Genomic DNA, 6,254 nt, shown 5'->3' with positions numbered 1-6,254 from the left:
TGTTTTGCCTGAGTGGGCATAGTTCCTCAAAGCAATTGATTAAAGTACCTTCTAATTTCTTAGTAGCATCTTCAATAATTTCTACTCATTTGAGTTTTTTTCAGGTTTGGTAAACGCTCTGCTACAAGCTCACTATACCTATCCCAGTCCACATTTCGAGGATTCCTACCGGAAGGTATTGATATTGTATCAATTCCCAGTCGGAATTCGATAAGACGATGATCAGAAAGAGAGTCCTCTTCCAAAACCCGCCATCGGTTGATTTTATTTCCAACTGACCTATTGGTAAGTGTTAAATCAATCACTTCTAGTCTCCTTCTGGTCACAAAAATTGGTTTGTTACCAGTGTTTTGAATGACCAAATCGGATGACAGGATGAAATCCAGGAACACCTCTGGGGTTGCATTTGCTGCTTCCCCGCACAATGTTCTGTAAATTTACATCCCAGCCCACTATTAGCTCCGGATTATTGGATTCTGCATACCTGACCACTTCTCTTAGCACCCTCGAAGGAGGTGGCTGTAAAGAGTCGTAGGGTAAGTAGGACGAAACTATGATAGCTTCGACACTATTCCCACTTTTCAAGCACTTTATTTTTGCAGCAACGATATCTCCGGAGCATAGCTCTTTTAACATCGTGTGTTCGATCAACCTCGATAATACATGCTCGCGGTCTCCATTCTCTTCACAATGAAGTATTTGTCCCAACGACATAGCACCTAGACCACAGATACATTTGTGACACACCCATGGTTTTTGTATTAGTATTATGTGTGGATTTGTTTGCAGTTTTGCATGCCTATGGCACAGGACAGCCCTAGACGCTTTGCTATGCTGCCGATCTGTGTAAATATTGCTTCAGTCATGAGACTGAGTATATTTACGCTTTGTCCTCCACCTTATCCTGGACACGGAAGTGGATTCGCCCCAGATGTAGGTGAGGACGGCACCTGTATTTCGACTTAAGAACCTTGAGGGACCCAAGATCGATACCCAGTACCAGGTGGGAGCCCGTCTCCGAAGTGGTAGGGGATTTCTGCCTGGTGCACGAGTATACTCTCCAGAGAGTCAAGATCTTTGTGCTGAACACGAATACGTGTGAGGAGTTCTGCTGAACTACAGTAAGGACCCGGAATCAAGACACTCGCTCGTACCAGCCTTTCTTTGCTACTCTCAACAAGAATGAGCTTGCTGTTTTCGCAGGCTGGAATTTTTGCTATCTCTTTTTCCAGCCATTCTCGGGAAAAAGCATTGGAACAGTGCACCTTTACGATGCCGTCCACCACGCTTTTCCCCTCGAAAGTCGGTGCGTCTTTCGACTCACCGATAGCTTTCCAAATATAGACTGTCTTGTTTGTCGGTATGTATCTCCACCGTCATTGTTTTTGCTGCCATTCTCGCGAATGATTCGCCAGACGTTGACGGAAGAGTGTCATTCGTCATTTGAGGTCCCTTAACCTTTGCCTTGTCAGGCAAGGGTTTGTCAGCCTTGGATTGGGTCGAGGATGAAGGCATTTCGAAATTCCGTCTCTTGACTTTCCTCTTCTTTGCCTTTCTCCTCTTCCCGGTCGTTGGCACAGACCCCGTTTCATTTCCGGAAGAGTGCAACGCTACAGAGGAATCCTCTGTTCTGCCACCCTTTCCCGTTTCCATTACAAGTGTCGAAGTTGACGGAGCTTGAGTACTTACCTTAGCTAATGCTTCGGCTTGTTTCGCCGTCTGTGTTCTTCGTTTGATCTTCCTTGCGGATAGACCAACACATGCGGTCGACTCTCCAATAACTTCAATCTTTTTACCGGTACTTACCTGATTCGCACCAGGTTTAACCGTTGTCAAAGACTTACTCGGTACCAGAGATCCATCTGAGTCTACTGAGAGATTGTCCGCCATCTCAACATACTCCACAACTTGTTCAGTTGCTTCAGATCGTTTCGACGACGGTGTATCGCTCAGACTCACTCGGCTCTCCATTGGCATAGCCAATGTGCCATGTTTCACCACTAGTAGTGCGCTTCCTCCGGAGCCCTGGGTGTCAGTTCCGGTCATAGGGGGGTGTGGGGCTCGGGCCTGCACATCCGATGCCCGAGCCGTCGATTGCTCGACGGGAGGATCTCCCGAAAGTGGATTACCTCGTGCAGAGAGATCCATTGTTAGCCTCCGCAATGTAGAAAATGCATTTTATACCTCCTGCCAGGTTATCGGTGCGGTACTCTCCACATAGTACTTGGGTGGCCACCAATTCCGCCGTTTCGCGGATGAGTGGATACCCAATTCCTATATGGAGCTGCCCTCTTAGTTCGTGGTAAGTTAATCTTCATAACATGGGGTTAACTCACCACTTAAGCCTCATCCCCGTGGCAAGGAGACCGACGTGACAAGGGTATTTATATCACTTTCCTGTGTTATTTCTACTGAAATGCTTTTCATTGACATACCCAGAATTTGAACATACTTGAGTTACAGTTTTTTAAAAAGTGTCTTTAACTACTAACGGTATTTCGAATTTAATGGCATACAAATTATAAGAGTAAAACTTCTTAAAAATTTCGAAACCAAAGGCACTCTTGTTGAGCAGGTGATGATCCTGGATTTGTTGGTAATTGAGTGAACATCGAACCCGAAAAAAATGATTGTCATGTATGGTACTTATTTTTGTTTGAAAAGAAGGAGGGAAGGAACATTTTTATCACACTTTCTATATTAGCGTTTTTGTCTACTTCTTTATATTTTTCTAACAAAATTTGAGACGATTTTAATTTTATATTTCGGATTTATATTCATCGCTCTTATTTATCCATAATAATAGCTGACTTTTAAACAAATCTTTATTTATTAGAAATGTAATTATTCATAATTATTATATTCATTACGAAGGCACTAGTAGATAAGACTATGGCCTACCTCAATAAATGTGTTGCTTAACGTTGTCATTTGTCCGCTCATGTGCACACTTCAAAATTTCAAAAGAAATGAGAAAATCGTGAACTTCCCCACACTAGCTCAACCGATTGCAAGTTTTTGCCGATTCTCAATCGGTTTGCCGATTGCACCACACACGCATCAATCCGTTAAAATTTCAATCGATTGTTTTGATTTGTTTTCCGTGTGTGCCCAGCTTAAGCGAATGGTGAATAGATGAAGCAACTGATATAAATAAACATAGCTGCCAAAAACTACATTTGCTTGGAAGCATACATATGTACATATATTATATATCAATATATCAAAACACTTGTATGCTCTATGAATTCTGGTCTAAAATTAATTTCGTCTTCAAACGAGGGGTGCCTTTTATATTTCGGGATTTGGCAACCCTAGTGTTGCAATCTGGCAACTGACAGCTGTGTCGCAAAGTTTGACATTTTTTGGCTTTTACGTACTCAGAACGTTTTGAAATACCAGCGCTATTTAATTAATTGAATGCCAATATTAAACGAAATCGTCTGGAGGTGATCGTTAATGGAGTAGTAGCATCACTCTCTTCTTCTTCTTAATTGGCGCTATAACCGCTTACGCGATTTTGGCCGAGTTTAACAAAGCGCGCCAGTCGTTTCTTTCTCGTGCTAACCGGCGCCAGTTGGACACACCAAGTGAAGCCAAGTCCTTCTCCACCTGATCTTTCCAACGCAGAGGAGGCCGCCCTCTTCCTCTGCTACCACCAGCTGGTACCGCATCGAATACTTTCAAAGCCGGAGCGTTTGTATCCATTCGGACGACATGACCCAGCCAACGTAGCCGCTGGATCTTTATTCGCTGCGCTATGTCTATGTCGTCGTAAAGCTCATACAGCTCATCGTTCCATCGTCTGCGATATTCGCTGTTGCCAACGTGCAAAGGTCCAAAAATCTTACGCAGAATCTTTCTCTCAAACACTCCAAGCGTCGCTTCATCGGATGTTGTCATCGTCCAAGCTTCTGCGCCATACGTTAGGACGGGCATGATGAGAGTCTTGTAGAGTGTTAGTTTTGTTCGTCGAGAGAGGACTTTACTACTCAATTGCCTACTTAGTCCAAAGTAGCACTTGTTGGCAAGAGAGATTCTACGTTGGATTTCAAGGCTGACATTGTTATCGGTGTTAATGCTGGTTCCTAAATAGACGAAGTCTTCTACAACCTCAAAATTATAACTGTCAACAGTGACGTGGGTGCCGATACGCGAGTGCGCCGACTGTTTGTTTGAAGACAGGAGGTACTTCGTTTTGTCCTCGTTCACCACCAGACCCATTCGCTTTGCCTCTTTATCCAGTTTGGAGAAGGCAGAACTAACAGCGCGGTTGTTAAGGCCGATGATGTCAATATCATCGGCATACGCCAGCAATTGTACGCTCTTATAAAAAATTGTGCCTGAGCGATTAAGTTCTGCGGCTCGCACGATGCTCTCCAACATCAGGTTAAAGAAGTCACACGACAGGGAGTCACCCTGTCTGAAACCTCGTTTGGTATCAAACGGCTCGGAGAGGTCCTTTCCAATTCTGACGGCGCTGTTGGTGTTGAGCAACGTCATCTTACATAGCCGTATTAGTTTTGCGGGGATACCAAATTCAGACATCGCGGCATACAGGTAACTCCTTTCCGTACTGTCGAATGCAGCCTTGAAGTCGACGAAAAGATGGTGTGTGTCGATTCTCCTTTCATGGGTCTTTTCCAAGATTTGGCGTATTGAGAATATTTGGTCGATGGTAGACTTTCCAGGTCTGAAGCCACACTGATAAGGTCCAATCAGTTGGTTGACGGTGGGCTTCAGCCTTTCACACAATACGCTCGCTAGAACCTTATAGGCGATATTTAGAAGACTAATCCCGCGGTAATTGGCACAAATTGCAGGATCGCCCTTCTTATGGATTGGGCAGAGCACACTTAAATTCCAATCGGCAGGCATGCTTTCATCCGACCATATTTTGCATAGGAGCTGATGCATGCACCTTACCAGCTCCTCGCCGCCATGTTTGAATAGCTCAGCCGGCAGTCCGTCGGCGCCCGCGGCTTTGTTGTTCTTTAGCCGCGTTATCGCTATTCTCACCTCGTCATGATCGGGTAGCGGAACGACAATTCCGTCGTCAACGATTGGGGTATCGGGATCTTCACTTTCTCGGTGACATGCGCAGCTGTCACTGTTTAATAGGTTCGAGAAGTGTTCCCTCCATAATTTAAGATTGCTCTGTACGTCGGTCACCAGTTCGCCGTCTTTGTTCTTACAGGAAAACGCCCCGGTCTTAAAACCTTCTGTAAGCCGCCGAACTTTCTGGTAGAATTTTCGGGCGTTGTTCCTGTTGGCCAGCATCTCAAGCTCTTCGCACTCACGTATTTCGGCCTCTCGTTTCTTCTGTCGGATAATACGTCTCTCTTCCTTTTTCAGCTCTCTGTAGCGATCCCACATGGCTCGCGTTGCGCCCGATCGCAGCGTGGCTCTATAGGCGGCATCCTTTCTTTCTGCGGCAGCATGACATTCCTCGTCGTACCAATTGTTTTTTCGGGCTCGCCGGAATCCGATTTCTTCTTCGGCGGCGGTACGTAGAGAACGAGAAATGTTGCTCCATTGTTCGTGGATGCCGGTTTGTTGGGCAGTACTCTCTGAGAGCAGGAGTGAGAGTCGAGTGGCGAATCTTCTGGCTGTCTGTTGTGATTGCAGCTTTTCGAGGTCGAACATTCTTTGCGTAGGTAGATGCACGTTTTTTGCTGCACAGAGGCGCGTGCGCAGTTTGGCTGCAACAAGGTAGTGATCCGAGTCAATGTTGGGTCCTCGGATCGTACGTACATCTAATACACTAGAAGCGTGTCTTCCATCTATCACAACATGATCGATCTGGTTTCGCGTTTTTCGATCAGGGGACAGCCAGGTAGCTTGGTGTATCTTTTTATGCTGGAATCTGGTGCTGCAGACTACCATGTTTCGGGCCCCGGCGAAGTCGATCAGCCTCTGTCCGTTACCGGATGTTTCGTTGTGTAGGCTGAATTTTCCGACTGTGGGACCAAAAATTCCCTCCTTGCCCACCCTGGCGTTGAAGTCGCCAAGCACGATTTTTATGTCGTGGCGGGGGCAGCGCTCATAGGAACGTTCCAGGCGCTCATAGAAAGAATCTTTGGTCGCATCGTCCTTCTCTTCCGTCGGGGCGTGGGCGCAAATTAGCGATATGTTAAAAAAACGGGCTTTGATGCGGATTGTTGCGAGACGCTCGTCCACCGGAGTGAACGACAGTACTTGGCGACGAAGTCTCTCTCCCACAACAAATCCGACACCGAATTTGCGCTCCTTTA

This window comes from Anastrepha ludens, chromosome 2 (assembly GCF_028408465.1).
Source record: "Anastrepha ludens isolate Willacy chromosome 2, idAnaLude1.1, whole genome shotgun sequence".
In the NCBI taxonomy this organism is placed as follows: domain Eukaryota; kingdom Metazoa; phylum Arthropoda; class Insecta; order Diptera; family Tephritidae; genus Anastrepha; species Anastrepha ludens.
The sequence above is the reverse complement of the archived record's forward strand: the minus strand, read 5'-3'. Positions refer to the sequence as shown.